Source organism: Solanum stenotomum, chromosome 1 (assembly GCF_019186545.1).
Source record: "Solanum stenotomum isolate F172 chromosome 1, ASM1918654v1, whole genome shotgun sequence".
NCBI lineage: Eukaryota > Viridiplantae > Streptophyta > Magnoliopsida > Solanales > Solanaceae > Solanum > Solanum stenotomum.
In genome coordinates, this window is record NC_064282.1 from 63,161,979 (window position 1) to 63,181,866 (window position 19,888).

Genomic DNA, 19,888 nt, shown 5'->3' on the forward strand with positions numbered 1-19,888 from the left:
TCATTGAATTCTTGAGGAAGTGGGGAAGTAAGAAAAATAATTTGAGTGATCTTAAGTATGATTCTAAGGCAGCAAGTCATATGCAAAAGTGAGTCAACAGTGGATCACAAATGAAATGACATATATCGAGTTCTGCTTTCTTAACTTCTCTTATTATTTATTTATGAAATTGTATCCTTTGAAATTTTTGAGAAATGATTTTTCATAAATGTTCGGATAATTAATTCACTTGTGATGATCTTGAAATGTATTTTAAATAAGTTTTCAAATAACATATTTGATATGCTTAATATAAATTTGTTATTTAGGTCAAAGAAAATCATTATGATATAATTGCATTGCATAAAGATCATGTGAATTTATTGTCAAGTTATGGGATGAAATATATGAATTTCTTTATTTTGATGGATAATATATATACTTGAAGTTATTAGAATATTTTGAAAAGAAGAGAAATAATCATTTTTTATTATATCATTTTACATTTGTTATGTCTTCTTATTGAATGCTAATGTATTATCCTATTGGAACACAATAAACTTGACAACAAGATGATCTATTGATGTTAATTAGATGTCCAGACGAGTTATAAATGGACATTTAAAACATTCAAAGTGTGTGGGTACTTGGATTATGATTAATAGTCAATACTATTTGAAGAAGTTCAATATACTCCCTCTGTCCCTAATTACTTGTCTACTTTTCTTTTTTTAGTTATCCCTAATTACTTGTTTATTTTGACAAATTAAGAAAGGACAAAATACTTCTACTTATTATACCCTCAATTAATTACTTTGAAAAAGGTTTTGAAAATCTTAAGTTCTTAATTCATCCTTTCCATAATTATTAGGGGTAAAATGATAAACTCTATGTCAATAATTGCTTTTTAATAGGTGTATCAATTCAAAAGTGGACAAGTAACTAGGGCAGAGAGAGTATAAATTATTTCTTCAATACCCACAAAATATATCTTTGATGTATTTGACATGATAGTTATATTTATAACTTGACAATTTTAGCAATAACTAGTTGATTAAACTAATAATGTGATGATCAATCTATAAACCTTGATAGAAATATTTATGTAATTTCGTGAAGTGGCATCACTTGAAATGTTGCGACTTTTCATGAAAACAAAAAGTATTTGTTGTAAGATCTTTTGTATAGGCATGATCATTCATACATAGATGATTTGCTGTGTTGATCTATAAATAGTGAATCTTCTAATGATAATGGTAAAATTCATATAAGTTGGATTTGTAACATGTATGAAGGTGACATAAATTTTGCACCAAAATAGGCTTGAATTCTATAGTGGAATAAGATATATTTAGCATATAAATGCTTGAAAGGAAATGGAATGATTGAAAATATGATTTTGAAATGTTATGACTATAACTGATGCAACAATTATAAACTACTGATCATATAATATCTATGATATGCCTATGTAAAAGATTTATTTATGATTTATATTAATCTTGTAAAAATCTAGTTTCAAAAGATGTAGTATAATAAAAGTGTGAACGAATAAGGCTAAAATTCTTAAACTAAACACAAGTGATGGAAACACAACTTTGAGTTAGTATACATTCCAACTATACAAGTTCAATAGGTAATAACAAGTTACATTGTGTTGCTAAAGCACGAGTTTTCTTTTTAGAGCATTGATTCAAGTGTAGTGCATAATGTTATATGAGAAGTTGAGGAGTTGTTAAATACTTAAAATAACAGGGGCATAGTGACAACCATAGTGCATACTATTACACAGAGGTTGAATTAATTCTTCATAAAATTAGAATGTCTACAATAACAAGGACATATACAGTAGCTAATTTCACACACACACATACACACACACACATATATTTGAAAGAGGGTCAATTTTTTCCTTTAACACCACTCCTAGGCAGTCTACAAACGTCTGCAAACTTCAGCCTTACACCTTCACATTTTTGACTAAGTATAAAAGTACTTAACTTAGTTTTTATTCAACGAATCAAAATAACAAACCCAAACATCATATAGGAACTCTTCCCAACCTTTATTAATATCAAAATCAATACAAGGAAAGGCTTCACAAATTTATCTAAGGCTAGAACATTTCTCATTTTCCTTGGACGAATTTCCATCCATTTAAAATTTCTGCACAAGGCAGTTACGACAGTTACATAGGCAGTTACGTTTGACATGTGTCCAACACTAGTCATTACAAAATTTAAACTAAGTCCTCAACAACTATAATTTTAATAGATAGAATATATTTCGAATTCAAATATATTCTAATAGTTAACCGCAATTACAACATTCCAACACTTAGAATATCTCAGCCTACTTCCAACACTTAGAATATTTTAGCCTACTTCCAACACTTAGAATATTTCAGCTAGCTTCCAACACTTGGAATATTTCAGCCTGCTTCCAACACTTAGTTTTATTTCAGCAACTCTTGTAAATGCCTTTGTCTTGCCATCGTCAAGTCCCACAGTCTTGCCTTGTCAAGCCAACACACTACCTTGTCTTGTCGACGCCTCTGCCCACACATAAGCCTTGCACGTCCAAGCTGCCTTGCCAACACCCAAGCACCTTGAACCTTTGTTGCACTGTTTTGCCCACATACATGCCAAGACCAATGCCCCAAATCCTTGCCATGCCCGCAGGTCATTTGCTTAGTTAGACTACGGGTCTAACAGACCACCCGCACCACTTGAACTGATGTCCTCATCGAGACTTTTTTGAGATAGTCATCGATTTGGTCATCAAACTGCTATAAGTCCTTAGCTTTCTCCCATACTGCATCAGCCACACTCTTGCCTTTCCAATGAATCAAGAACTCAGTCTTCGTGTTCTTCTTACTTGTGCCCATAACCCGGTGATCGAGGATCTTCTCAATCTCAGCATAAAACTGTGTAGGTATTGATGGAGGAGCCCTCTTCGACCTGTTTCTGTCCGGATCATCTGCATTTGCAAAGTAAGGTTTCAAGAAACTCATAAGGAAAGTGGGATGAATTTTTAACCTTTGTAGCAGGTTCAATCTATAAGCAACTTCATCTACTCGTTTAACCACTTCAAATGGCCAACTTATTTAGGAATCAAACGCCGATGTCTAGTCTTACTTACAATATGTTTCCAGATTTGTGGAGTAAGTTTCAACAACACCTTTTCANTTCTAGCAGGTTCAATCTATAAGCAACTTCATCTACTCGTTTAACCACTTCAAATGGCCATCTTATTTAGGAATCAAACGCCGATGTCTAGTCTTACTTACAATATGTTTCCAGATTTATGGAGTAAGTTTCAACAACACTTTTTCACCCACACTAAACTCTACTGAGTGACGATGTTGATCAACATACTTCTTCATACGCCGCTGAGCCTTGCGCAGGCTGTCTTGTGCTTTAGAAAACATTTCAAGTCTGTCCCTTGCAACCCTGTACGCTGTTGGACATTTCCCCTGGTTCTTGGTCTTAGCAACATCTAATGGTTTCATAGGCTATTTGCCTAAAATAATTTCGAAAGGGCTCATCCCTGTTGCAGACGACTTGTCAAAGGGGCAGATTACTTCACCTAAATTCAGTGCCATAGGTTAACCCACTGTGCGGCAATCAAGTTCCACACTTAACTTAGCCTGTTCGCTGCCTATTCTGCCTAACATTCAATAAAGTTTCCTGTTTTGCCTTAGAATAATTTTTTATGCTTAACAATGAAATGTACACATAAATTATGGGCAAACCCAACCTTTATATTAATAATCAAAACAATACAAAGGATCTCACTCGTTAGGATAACAATTCTATCCCAACTTCAACTTCGACAACGACTTAAGGCACAATCACAAGTCGATTGCTGCCTTTGACACTCTTTAAAACTCTCACATTTTTTCGAAGTGCCTTGGTGAAATTCAAGACTTAATCTTTCCTCTTTCACTCTCTTTTTTGGTCCAACACCAAGGCTGCACATTTATAGACCATGTGGCGGCCTCGTGTTTTACATTGCATAGCTTTGTGACACATGTATTACACTTGTCATGCTAAGAGGCTACTAAATTAAACATCAGTTGACACCCCCAACTGATAAGGCATTCAAATTTCAAATTCAAAAAGTATATACAAGTCACAATGAATCTGGACACAAGCGGTTACAAAAAGGTAACCGCCGCATGTTCTTGACATGTCACTTTGGCTGACTGGATTTTACTGCCATTTTCCTTCATATTTTTGGCTCCAATGCAATGTCTAAACGTTGTATAGTCATTGCTTGATCAAAGTCCACCCGAATCCATCCGCCCATTTTCCATGTCTGCATATATATATTGAAATGGTGCCGCTTAAAGCAAGACTAAAGGATTCGTCTTGTAAATATTCATGAAATCAGGATGAGCACATGGCCATTAACGTGCTAAAGCAAATACTAGGGTTTCTAAGCTATAAATAATATTATGTGTGTGATATTTTTGATTTTGACACAAGGAGCTATTCTTCAAATCTTTAAAGACTCCAATTACTTCATCAGAACTTTAAAGTACTTGCACTAATAGAAAGTTCAAAAACACATTTGTTCGTGAAAGAACATGACTGTTATCAAAAGTCATTTATTGAAAGAGCATGACCTTTATGAATAGTCATGTGTTCATGAAAGAACATGACTCTTATGAAAAGTCATATGTTCATGAAAAAACATGACTCTTACGAAGAGTTGTTTCTTAAGTTCTATAAATATAAATACTCTCTAGAAGTAGCCTAAGAAAAATCTGCAAAACAAATGACTTTGTTATATCCTTGAACATAATTATTTGTATTTACCCAAATATGTATATGAGCAATTTCTCTTTAAATAAAGTGATTACACACTCCAAAGCCGCCTTCTTCTTCAATTTATACTTGCTATTATTTTTCTAACATGAATAAGTTATTGTTTAGCATATGGAAACAAATGTTTATCACTATTTGGTGCCCTACAATATATGGCATATGTATCTACTACTAGTATATAAATGTCAATAAGCACACAACATGGCGTCAACATGTATGTCTCAGCTGTGTGCTTCACCACATATTCAGTTACTTGGCCTATTGGTTGGAGCTTGAACACTACATGTTGAAGGTCTCTGGTTCAAACCTGAGTAACAATATTGTTTTATTTCACTGTTCATTTTACTCCTATATTGTTCTACTAATTAATTTTTTCAAAGTTTATGACATTTTTCTTCTATATTTTTATATAATTAATTTAGTCATACATTTCGCAAAAAATATTTAGAATTTGAATGTCCTTTTCTAAAAATTACTAAAATGATTTTATTTGATTAGATTTTAAATTTAAGCTACATAAAAAGTGAAAGCACGATAATTAATAACCTAAAATATTTGAAAAACAAACTCCCTCTATCCCTAATTACTTGTCCACTTTTCCTTTTTTAGTTGTCCCTAAGTACTTGTCCATTTTGAAAAATTAGGAAAGGACACAATATTTTTTCCTATTATACCCTCAATTAATTATTTTGAAAAAGGTAGAACTTTTTGAAAATCTCATGTTTTTAATTCAACTACTCCATAATTAATAGGGATAAAATGGTAAACTCACTATGTAAATAATTACTTTTTTAATAGGTGTGTCAATTCAAAAGTGGACAAGTAATAGGGACAAAGGGAGTATTAAAGNAATATTTGAAAAACAAACTCCCTCTGTCCCTAATTACTTGTCCACTTTTCCTTTTTTAGTTGGCCCTAAGTACTTGTCCATTTTGAAAAATTAGGAAAGGACACAATATTTTTTCCTATTATACCCTCAATTAATTACTTTGAAAAAGGTAGAACTTTTTGAAAATCTCATATTTTTAATTCAACTACTCCATAATTAATAGGGGTAAAATGGTAAACTCACTATGTAAATAATTGCTTTTTTAATAGGTGTGTCAATTCAAAAGTGGACAAGTAATAGGGACAGAGGGAGTATTAAAGTATGATTAACTCTCGAAATTTCACGTGTGTCACAGAAATTGAGACAACATGAGTAACATATATTATTTGAAAATTACGTTACAAGTACTATAAAGCACAACTTAAAGTTTTTAAAAATATATTAAAAAATGACTAATTATCGAAATTCACACGTGCCACGTATAAATTGGAACATGGGAAATAACATATATTATTTTAAAATTATGTATTTAAAATATATTTTAATAAACTAATTAACTCTCAAAATATCACATGTACCACATATTTTATTTAAAAAGTACGTTTAAAATATTAGAAAAATAATTAACAACAAAATCATAAAATTAAAATAAATAAAATAATATATATTGGGCATGGACTTGTCCGGGCTTTTATATCTAGTAGTATAAGTGTCACGACCCGAGCCTACACCCCGGACACGGAGTACAAGACTCCGAAGAGCCCCATAGCATTCATAACATAAGACATAAGAAAATGGTACGCAATTTAAAAATTTTAATCCATACAACCAAAGTCTTTATTTTAAAATACAGGGGAAATCTAACTTGTCTCACATGGCCATCTAATACAACTATGGCCATCTAATACAACTTTAGAATCAAAGATAGGGGCAAAGCGCTTAAACATAGTCCGAAACGTAAAATGACATAAAGAAACTAAAATGACAACTCTCGTCCTCGAACCATGAGGACTCACCAACTAGTTTTGGAGAGAATCGATCCAAGCTTTGAACACTAGAAGTCACTTTAAGCTCCGGAACCTACACTTTGTAGAAAAATAGAAGAAATATGGGTTAGCACACAAAAATGTACTAAGTATGATAGCCATGCAAAAATCATGCTTAAAAAAGAATATTTTGGTTGAAAACCATGTTATATGCCAATTTTTGAGAAACATCATGAACTTTAGTATAAGAGGCATAAGATACAAGCATATACAACATATTAGAACCATCACCTTAAGTAACCCTAAGCTATACTTGTGCAATGCAAGAATGACATCCCATACTACCATTCATACTAAGTACCACTTTGAGGCCCCCATAGATGAACCTACCATTCCTCATACTCATCTTTGGTCAATAATCATAGATAAGGAACATTCACATTTAATAAGTCATGAGATGGAAAGTAACTCATAATAACATTTCCAAGTTAAGCATTCATCATTACATTAAGCCTTTAATTCAATATTCTCATTAGCTTCATTATGAGCACATTCATTTCATTAGACATTAAGACATTAGAGAACACATCATAGCCCTCTCAAAGCCTACTTGTGCAATGCATGAATGACATCCCATACTACCACCCACACTTCATAGAACCTCTTGAGTAACCATAGCACGTATCTCACATGATTGGAATAAGAATTAACCGTCATAGACCATGTGAGCAAATCATGGAATCTAGTGTCTATCACATATCGTAAAAAGGTTGGTCTACTTGCCCAAGGTAGGACCGGTAACATTTTAGCTTAGGTGGATCCATTAGCTAATAACCTATGTGGGCACATAGTTTTGAGATAAGAAACATGTTCATTGAAACCCAACCTAACATTGGGAGAGCTTCCATCTTACCATATCCACTCGGTGCTAGGCTTACATTCCCATAGAGTAGTTCATTCTCATTAACATTATTATACTTGAGAGGGCTACCACCATTAGGTCTATCGACCCAAAGTATATTACACACATGAAACGGCCACCACCATTTGGTCTACCCATTCAAGGTATATTATTATGATAGCTCATTGAATCCTCAAGAAAGGGCCATCACCATTAGGTCTACCGAATCAAGGTTCATCGTTACATTAGTAGTTCATAGACTCATTATGAAGGGCTACCACCATTAGGTCTATCGAATCAAGACAAATCCTTAGAATACTTCATTAATCATTTATGAAAGGGCTACCACCATTAGGTCTACCGATTCAAGGTTCATTATTCATTACATGAAAGGGATACCACCATTAGTTCTACCGATTCAATGTTCATTAAGTCAAGATACATTAGTTACACAAGAAGAGGATGTCCTCAGCCTACCAATTCAAGGAACATCAATCAGGATCACTTTCATTTACACAAGAAGAAGATGCCCTAAGACTACCAATTCAAGATGTATCATTACATTGAAGAAACCTTTCACATATATCATCATCATTCATAAGTGTATAATTGATAACAACCTTTCAATAATAACACAATTGAATTCTAGACATGATCACATTACTTTCATTGAAATCACAACGCATATACATAACATCATGATGATACATCAATCCTTCATAATTTACCCTCCAAGGCAATGAATCAATCTCAACCCAAACATCTAGAATTCTACATTAGATAAGGGGAATACCATGATTCAATAACTCAATCAATATAGAAATAATCAATTAACATGCTTCCATAATCAATCAACCCACATCATAAATTCACAATTTAGTATTTTGGGGGAATCATGGTTTCATGGGGGGATTTCATGATAAAACAACATTAATTCCTCAATTCAATCATACTTCATCATAAATAAATCAAACTTTGAAAATATTTTGAAATTGAACCCATGACTTAGATTGAAACCCAAACTTTTGGAGGAATTTGGAAGTTTGAAATCATGTTTTGAAGGGACTCTATGGGTGAAAGCTACCCATAGATGAAAACTACCATACATTAATGGAGTTTTTCCCTAAATTTGAGAAGAAATACCTTGGTTCTTCAAGCCCTAACCTCCACTTCTTCTTCTTCTTTGGGAACTTCTTGAGAGAGAAATTTTGGAGGAGATGAACTCTTTTGGGTTTTTGGGAATAATGAAGTAAATGGGGTGTTTAATGACTTAAAATAGTTTATATAGGTGAAATAAAACAATAAAAATCGACCCCATTAATTAATTAATCAATTTGGAATTTACTAAAGTGCCCTCAACTAGGCACCCCCTTCCAAGGGGCCACACCCACTTTCACGACCCGTCAAGAGCACCACGGCCCGTGACAGTGCCCGTGGTCCCTTTACCAGTAACTCCTCCAACTTGGAAATTCTCTCATGAGTCTAAGGCAATCCCACGAGCCTTCCCATGGTCCGTGGTCATGACCACGAGCCGTGAAGTGGCTCGTGAAGGGCAGCCTTGGCTTGGGCACTTTTGGGGCACACTGCCTTACCAACCACGGGTGGTACCACGACTCATGGTGGCCACCACGGGTCGTGAAGACCCTCGTGGTCATGGTAGGCAGTGGCTAGGTTCTTTTTAGGCAGCCTTGGCCCCCTAGCCATGGCCCTCACCCAAAATCATTGCCCGTTGCCCTTAACCCTTGACGTTAACCCTCACGTTTAGGCTCTAGTTCAACCTACTAATTTCTGAGGTGTTACATTATCTTCCCCTTGGGAACATTCGTCCTCGAATGATACTTCTAGACACCTTACGAAATTAAAGACTCAAGACTAGCATCCCATCATGCACGCAACATCAAAATAATGCTTAAATCATAGGAGAAAACATCAACGCCATCTTAACATACTCAATGAAACACAAAGAAGTAGGAACTACATCTAACAACCCATTATGCATGAAAACTTCAACATTTCTCATTTCATTGGAGGAATTACCTTCTCCAACTCAAATCATGCTAATCATAATATCATGAAGCAATTATGCAATTACTCTAAAAATCACATTTAAGCATGTTTAAGAAGTCATCTCATGAAGCATATAGGCAACTCATACTAAATGCACATCAACATGAGAATTGAAAATCATAAAAACTCATTTTCTCATTAAACATAAATTCATCAAGAACATGCATAACATAAGGAGATCATGGAAACACATAAATCACACATGACTCCAAAACAGGAAACAAGCTACACGAAACTCTTGGTCTCAAGCTCTAATAGGAATAGAAGAAAGAGATAAGGGTATCGGAACTCTCAACAACCTTGCCTCCTAACCATACCATCTCCCCTTGGGAGTAAACCCATACTAAGGCTAACATGAAAAAAACATAGGGACCTCAATAAAACATTCACAACTATAAGGAATTATTAACAGACTGGTGCCTTCATTCGGAAGAGCTCCTTGGTCAACTCTAGTAGCATCCTTTATTAAAACCTTTACTAGGATACCACTTCTCAACATTTTCATGGAAGGAATTTCTTTACTCTTCTATTTCTTACTTCTAACTTACAGAGGTCCTCATTAAGCAACTCTTGCTCACAACAACCTTACCAACATCACTTAAGGTGAGAATTCAAGTCATCCTAAATCATGAATATCAAGAACACTCTTCGACCTTGCCATCTAAGCACATCATCTCCCCCTTGGGAGTAAGCCTATACGGACTTTTCTAAGCATCATTCCTTTTAATTCTAAGGTCGGAGCAAATCATCACTAAGCCTCCACACCCATCACACAAGATGATTCTAAACCAATGTGAATAACACTTTTACCCTTCTTAGATGAGTCTATTCTCTCAAGACATCTAGGCATTTCTAAAACACCTATTCATCCAAATCTTTCAACATACCTCAAAGCTCATCATGACTTTCTACCAACAAACACCCATAACCATAATGCAACCCATTTATACTAAAGGATTTCATCTAAATCCATCATACCAAGAATCATCTAGTCAGATAGCCACAATTGGCATCAATACTAACCTTTCCTCCCTTGATCCTTGTAACATTAGCCCTTCGAGTAGTCACATCTTAAAGACCATCAAATAAGGAATAAGTAGGAGATCTTATAGAGTTAAACTCTATGGCACGACTTGGAGTAATGAAAGAAGTAAAGTTTTCCTAACGTCTTATAGCTTCTCATTCATAAATTTGGCGCGCTTCACACTATGAACAAGACTCTACTAGATGTGGCTTGTGAGACATCATCCTAAAAACCATCCCAACATCTTGTGCTCTAATACCATGTTTGTCACGACCCGAGCCTACACCCCGGACGTGACACAACGTACAAACTCCGAAGAGCCTCATACAAGCCTCATAGCATTCATAACATAAGACATAAGAAAATGGTACGGAGTTTAAAAGTTTTAATCCATACAATGGAAGTCTTTATTTTAAAAACACTGCGGAAGTCTAGCTTGTCTCACATGGCCATCTAATACAACTTTAGAATCAAAGATAGGGTCAAAACCCTTAAACATAGTCCGAAACATAAAATGACATAAAGAAACTAAAAATGATAACCCTCGTCCTCGAACCATGATGACTCACCAACTAGCTTTGGAGAGAATCGATCCTAGCTTTGAACACTAGAAGTCACTTTAAGATCTGAAACTTACACTTCGTAGAAAAATAGAAGAAATATGGGTTAGCACACAAAAATGTACTAAGTATGATAGACATGCAAAAATCATGCTTAAAAAGGACATTTTGGTTGAAAACCATGCTATATGCCAATTTTTGAGAAACATCATGAACTTTTAGTATAAGAGCCATAGGATACTAGCATATTCAACATATAAGCCATTACAACACATTAGAACCATCACCTTAAGTAACCCTAAGCTATACTTGTGCAATGCAAGAATGGCATCCCATACTACCGTTCATACTAAGTACCACTTTAAGGCCCCTATAGATGAACTTACCATTCCTCATACTCATCTTTGGTCAATAATCATAGATAAGGAACACTCACATTTAATAAGACATGACAAGGAAAGTAACTCATAATAACATTTCCAAGTTAAACATTCATCATTACATTAAGCCTTTAAGTCAACATTCTCATTAGCTTCATTATGAGCACATTAATTTGATTAGACATTAAGACATTAGAGAACACACCATAGCCCTCTCAAAGTCTACTTGTGCAATGCATGAATGACATCCCGTACTACCACCCAAACTTCATAGAACCTCTTGAGTAACCATAGCACGTATCTCACATGATGGGATTAATCATTTACCGACATAGACCATGTGAGTAAACCATGGAATCCAGTGTCTATCCCACATCGTAAAGGGTTAGTCTAGTTGCCTAAGGTAGGACCGGTAACAGTTTAGCTTAGGTGGATCCACTAGCTAATAACCTATGTGGGCACATAGTTTTGAGATAAGTAAGATGTTCATTGAAACCCGACCTAACATGGGGAGAGCTTCCAAATTACCATATCCACTCAGTGCTAAGCTTACATTTCCATAGATGAGTAGTTCATTCTCATTAACATTATTATACTTGAGAGGGCTACCACCATTAGGTCTACCGACCCAAAGTACATTACACATATGAAAGGGCCACCACCATTAGGTCTACCGAATCAAGGTTTATCATTGCATTAGTAGTTCATAGACTCATCATGAAAGGCTACCACCATTAGGTCTACCGAATCAAGACAAAGCCTTAGAATACTTCATTAATCATTTATGAAAGGGCTACCACCATTAGGTCTACCGATTCAAGGTTCATTATTCATTACATGAAAGGGATACCACATTAGTTCTACCGATTCAATGTTCATTAAGTCAAGATACATTAGTTACACAAGAAGAGGATTCCTCAGCCTTCCAATTCAAGGAACATCAATCAGGATCACTTTCATTAACACAAGAAGAGGATGTCCTTAGCCTTCCAATTCAAGGAACATCAATCAGGATCACTTTCATTTACACAAGAAGAGGATGCCCTAAGCCTACCAATTCAAGATGTATCATTACTTTGAAGAAACCTTTCACATATATCATCATCATTCATAAGTGTATAATTGAGAATAACCTTTCAATAATAACACAATTGAATTCTAGACATGATCACATTACTTTCATTGAAATCACAAAGCATAGACATAACATCATGATTATACATCAATCCTTCATAATTTACCCTCCAAGGCTATGAATCAATCTGAACCCAAACATCTAGAATTCTACATTAGATAAGGGGAATATCATGATTCAATAACTCAATCAATATAGACATAATCAATTAACATGCTTCCATAATACATCATAAATTCACAATTTTGTATTATGCGGGAATCATGGGTTCATGGGGGAATTTCATCATAAAATAACATTAATTCCTTAATTCAATCATAATTCATCATAAATAAACCTTTGAAAACATTCTGAAATTGAACCCATGACTTAGATTGACACCCTAACTTTTGGGGGAATTTGGAAGCTTTGAAATCATGTTTTGAAGGGACTCTATAAGTGTAATCTACCCATAGATGGAAACTACCATACCTTGATGGATTTTTCCCCTAAATTTGAGAAGAAAGAACTTGGTTCTTCAAGCCCTCACCTCCACTTCTTCTTCCTCTTCTTTGGAAACTTCTAGAGAGAGAAATTTTAGAGAAGATGAACTGTTTTGGGTTTTTGGGAATAATGAAGTAAATGGGGTGTTTAATGACTTAAAATAGTTTATATAGGTGAAATAAAACAATAAAAATCGACCCCATTAATTAACTAATCAATTTGGAATTTACTAAAGTACCCTCGACTAGGCAGCTCCTTCCCAAGGGCCACACCCACCTTCACGACCCGTCTAGGGCACCACGGCCCATGGTGGTGACCATGGTCCCTTGACCAGTAGCTCCTCCAACTTGGAAAGTCTATGAGGCTCAGGCAACCCCATGAGCCTTCCCACGGTCAGTGGTCATGACCACGAGCCGTGAATTGACTTGTGAAGGGAAGTCTTGGCTTGGGCAGTTTTGGGGCACACTGCCTTACCAACCACGGGTGGCACCACGACTCATGGTGGCCACCATGGGTCATGAAGACCCTCGTGGTCATGGTAGGTAGTGGCTAGGTGCTTTTTAGGCAGCCTTAGCCCCCTAGCCATGGCCCTCACCCAAAATCCTTGGCCCTTGCCCTTAATCCTAGATGTTAACCCTCGAGTTTAGGCTCTAGTTCAACCTACTAATTTCCGAGGTGTTACAATAGGAATTCGGATCAAAGAAAATTTATTATTAGTTTTTATTTAAATAACCATAAAAATGAGAGAAGTATTGAAAATACTCGTAAACTTGACACAAATTATTAATTTCATCCCTGAACTATTTTGAGCCTTAAAAACACCCCTCTACTTGACTAATTAAACTTAGATACACCCCAAATACAAGTAAAGGACTGTATTTAAGTTCAGGTAGTCAAGTAAAGGAGTGTTTTTAAGGCTGTCAATAGTTCGAGGATGAAAATAATAATTCACACCAAGTTTAGGAGTTTTTTCAATACTTCTCTTTAAAAGTAAAAGTATATATATAAAAAAGGAAATATGCTAAAAAAAATTCATATTGAAGTAGGATAAGCATTTGTCAATAACAAAATATTATTAAAAAAAGAACATGCCTAGAAAAAAAAAATTATTTGAAAAATGAATGATATTTTTGATCCATTAAGTAAGAGCGAAGTATTAAAACTCCCCTTAACTCATCGCGGATTATAGCTTCGTCCATGAAATATTGACATCCATAAAAACACATTTCTACTTGACTAACTAGTCTTGGATACATTTCCGATCTTGCAACTTAAGTAAAATACACTCATATATTCTAGTCAAATTAGAGGTGTTTTCAACACTTAATTTTATTTATTAGGGATGTTTTCAAAACTTCTCTCGATATACACTCAAGGAAAAATGTTATAAATATTATTATAATATAGTTAATGTCTATTATGATAGATTTCTTTGAAGAAAAGGTACGAATTCTAACTTTAGAATGAAATTAGTTTTTCCCTATAAATAAAATTTATTTCTCATTGTAAAGAATCTTTTAAGAAAAAAAAAATCTTCCCACTTCTCGCTTATTCTTTTTCTTATTATTTTAATTTATTGTTTCATAACACCAATAATTTAGAAAGAATTGACATGAGAAGCCGCCTTGATCACTAACACTATCTCCATTTAGGAAAAATATCACTTCTTTACTAAAATGATTTTATTTGATTAGTTTTTAAATTTAAGATATGTAAGAAGTGAAAGAACAATAATTAATAACTTAGAATATTTGAAAAATATATTAAAGTGTGATTAACTCTCGAATTTTCACATGTGTTACATAAATTGAGACAACATAAGTAACATATATTATTTGAAAATTACGTTAAAAGTACTATAACGCACAACTTAATGTATTTAAAAACATATTAAAAATTGATTAATTGTCAAAATTTCATATGTGCCACGTATATATTGGAACATGGAAAAAACATTTCTTATTTTAAAATTATGTATTTAAAATATATTTAAAAAATTAATTAATTCTCAAAATATCACATGTGCCACATATTTTATTTGAAAAGTACGTTTAAAATATTAGAAAAATAATTAACAACAAAATCATAAAATTAAAATAAATAAAATAATATATATTGGACCTATACTTGTCCGGACATTTATATCATTATTAATTTTTATTTAAATAACCATAAAAATGAGAGAAGTATTAGAAACACTCGTGAACTTGACGCAAATCATTAATTTCATCCATGAACTATTGAGAGCCTTAAAAACACCCCTCTACTTGACTAACTAAACTTAGATACATCCCAAATACAAGTAAATGACTGTATTTAATTAAGTTCAGTTAGTAAAGTAAATGAGTGTTTTTAAGGCTATCAATAGTTCGAGGATGAAACTAATAATTCACGCCAAGTTTAGGAGTTTTTTCAATAGTTCTCTCTAAAAATATTTATAATAAAATAAGAAATATTCTAAAAAAAATTCTAATTGGATAAACATTTGTCAATAACAAAATATTATTAAAAAAAGAACGTGCCTAGAAAAAAATCTATTTATTTGAAAAAAAAATGATATTTTTGATCCATTAAGTAAGAGAGAAGTATTAAAACGCCCCTTAACTCGACGCATATTATAGCTTCGTCCATGAAATATTGACATCCATAATACATGTTGCTCCCAATTGCACACGCAAATGTACGTGGTCGCGCAAGTAATATAGTGGCTCTTAAAAGAACCAGATTATCGAACCCAAATGACTTGTCAATTAACTATTTTTACTAAATTATACTGATCTAATTATTTATTTAGGAGATCCAAAAGAGAAGAAAGCAAGAACAAAATGATAAAATTACTTACAATAGTTGGAAAATCCCAAGGCTGCAGCATGTATAGGATTTCATGAATCATATTTTTGGCTTAGAATTAATTTCAATTGTCAAGTTACTGGTTTATAGGGTTGATAGCATGGTCCGGGTGGTTCGCCTCTCGCCGCCTACCCCAATTAGCCATCTAACTACATCATTGAGCGAGGATAGATAAACTAACTAGCGAGCATTTATATTTCATCCTATTTCATAATCAAGCAAGGTGTTCGTCTGGGCGTCACTCCTGAACACTAATCGCCTCAATCTAATGGGTGGACCGAGCTCTCTATATCCTCTGGTCTATCTAATCCCTCCTCGTTCGATTTTAAGATTAGACAATATATTTATCTCATGGTAATCAATCACAAAATACTAAAACAAGAATATAGAAGTAACTTATAATGACAATCAAAAATTAATTCGAAAACCTTAAATAATCAACATTGAATCTGTAGCTACAGCTCCAGAACAAGGGCTTTAGCTACTAATCTCTAAGAAAATAAGAAGAAAAGAACCCTAACAGTATTGACAACTTTTTACTTGATGCCCTCTGATTGATTTTTCTCGCTCTCTTTTTTTCTAATTATTATTTCTATGAACTATTTATAGATGTAGAAAACCCTAAATAGAATAATTGAGTCCAAAACCAACTGTGATTCCAAAATCAAATGAAATTCGACTTCCAAGTGAAAGAGTACCGCCGCCTCAAGCTTTAGAGTTGTTTCGCCTCGGGTAAATGACACGTGGCAGCAGGTAGCAATTCAATTTGAATTCTGTCGATATTTTCCATATATAAATATTAATATAATATTCAATTTAATTCATTAAGCTGTGCGCTTGATTTCCTTCTTCAACCTTCCATCTTTAATTCGTTTTATCTCCAAACTTCTTCAACTTTATACCAATTTACTCCTATAAATAAAATACATTATTTAGCACAATTTATAAAATTAATGCTCAAAAAGGACATATATAAATAATAAATGTGAGGCAAATAATGATTGTAAACATGTATTTTTGGCCTCAATCAACACCCCACACTTAAACTTTTGCTCTACCTCGAGCAAGCATTAAAGCTCATCTCAAAAAATCATACTAGGAATGTCATCACTTTGGTTAATACAAACAATTAGGTCATATATCAATTTCAAAACATCAAGTACTCTTCTCAATCGTTATGCAAGACATCCAAATAAACAACAAATCTCTAACCTCCTAACCTCAAGGAAGGACTTTAAACTCATCAAATTTTAACTTGCTCCCCTACTCTCATCAAAGAAAGTTAATAAAATCACATATCCATCATGAAACAAGTGCCCTCACAAGAAGAAATAGTCCACACACTCAATTCAAAAGATTGAATATAAATTAAGGACTTCATATCAAGAACAATTCTCACACTCACAAAGAAAATTCACATGTATGCACAAAGAACCATATGCTTGCCCATTAGGTACATCTCCACTAATTAAGCATGCTCGAATAGAATCAAATAGGACTTTAACGGGTTGTAATGTAGGCTAGGGGACGGATAGGAACACTATAAAATAATGACTTACACTTCCTTAAGCACTTTGCACTCTAAGACTTTTTCACCCAATATTTTCTTTCCTTTATTTTCAACCCTTTCTTCAACAATTATTTCACAAGTAATTCTCATCATCTCAAGAATGCTTCAATCTTTTTCTTTTTTTTTTAAGTTGTCCTTCATAATAGCCACCCTCAACTTACGTATTTTACATGCGTTAAGGTGCACAATGTCCTTGGAAGGACCAGGGCCATCATCAAGGAAACTTCTTCTTTTTTCATGTTGCATTCTTTCATAGAGGGCCTTTTAAACACTTTGTAGCTGTCATTAATCACCTTTACTCAACCATCCTTTTTCTTCAGAATTGATAATTAGAATAAATCTATGCTATAATGCTCAAGGAAGCAAGGTGCAAAAACTAGGGATTCAACAAAAATAGTCAAGGGAAAAATATGGCTACCAACAAAAGGCTACAGGCTCAAAAGGGCTAACTAGTGATATAATATCTGAAAAGGCTATAATTTACCAGACAAATCAAAGAAAGCCTATTATCATCTCCTAAACAAAACAACANCAAATAGAATCAAATAGGACTTTAACGGGTTGTAATGTAGGCTAGGGGACGAGTAGGAAAACTATAAAATAATGACTTACACTTCCTTAAGCACTTGGCACTTTAAGACTTTTTCACCCAATTTTTTCTTTTCTTTATTTTCAACCCTTTCTTCAACAATTATTTCACAAGTAATTCTCATCATCTCAAGAATGCTTCAATCTTTTTTTTTTCTTTTTTTTTTTTTAAAGTTTTCCTTCATAATAGTCACCCTCAACTTACGTATTTTAGATGCGTTAAGGTGCACGATGTCCTTGGAAGGACCAGGGCCATCATCAAGGAAACTTCTTTTTTTTTTCATGTCGCATTCTTTCAAAGAGGGCCTTTTAAACACTTTGTAGCTATCATTGATCACCTTTACTCAACCATCCTTTTTCTTCAGAATTGATAATTAGAATAAATCTATGCTATAATGCTCAAGGAAGCAAGGTGCAAAAACTAAGGATTCAATAAAAATAGTCAAGGGAAAAATATGGCTACCAACAAAAGGCTACAGGCTCAAAAGGGCTAACTAGTGATATAATATCTGAAAAGGCTAAAATTTACCAGACAAATCAAAGAAAGCCTATTATCATCTCCTAAACAAAGCAACACTTTTTATTACGCTTCAATAACATGCAGGGCAAGTTGTAGACTAAGATGCAAAACATGGAATAAACAAATTCTCACAACACATGGCACAAGTATCAATCAAGATGAATCAATTCCACTTCTAAGAGAGAAAGGTTCATAACAAACTACAAAATAAAATAAATTATATTCAAAGTTACAACCAAGAGCTTAGGTGTCAAAGAGTCTGCATTTTTTTATCAAGCATTCACAAGAAAGTACTACTAAAAACTTAGACCTAAATAGCAAATATCACACCACTCAAAAGGGTCTTTTCTTTTCACTAAAAAAAATTATTCCTAAAAAAATAAAAGACACTCGGTTCAAAGGGACTATCCTCAGGAAAAGAACCGAAAACAAAAGCCAAGGAATCCATCCTAAAAAAATAAAAAACTCAATAAAACAATAAAAACTAGGAATTTATTCTTCCACCCCACACTTAAAAAGATGCTATGTCCCCAAAGCATCAAATAAAATTTAAAAACAAGGGTTAGAAAAACTCCCTGAGGCCTTTAAGCCTAACTAGTAGCATGTTCTCTTTATTTTCATCAGGGGTCGTCACCCCACACTTAAGTTCAAACGTGCTTCTTAGCTCCAAATTTTGGATACTCAGACTTCTCCAAAACCTGTAAAAACAACACAAAAATAAAATAATAATAATAAAAAAAATAAGAAGTTACACTATAAATTGGGTTGCCTCCCAATAAGTGCCTAATTTAACGTCGCGCGACACAAATATATTCATCACTTTTCTTTCCACTTTGAACTTATGAATTTTACCCCTAACTTTGCATCAATTTTTCTGCTCCTCTCAAGTGGTGGTGGTACAAAGATAAAGGAACCAAGTAATATATGTCGCATCTTGCACTTCTTGGCCCTTAAATGAGGAATGTCGTTTTGTCTACGTGGACTAAAAAACTTTAGAATGTAGGGGCCTTATTCCTCATCAATACACTCATCCATTAGTTCAGATTTTATAGAAAAGTGTTTTGAATGAGATTCAAGTTCCCTTAATTCTAAAGCAGCACTATTTACAATATTCTCACTTTTGTACTCTTTTTTCAACATCGATATTAAGGAATAAAATATAGTTGAATGGTTGGAATTCCTCT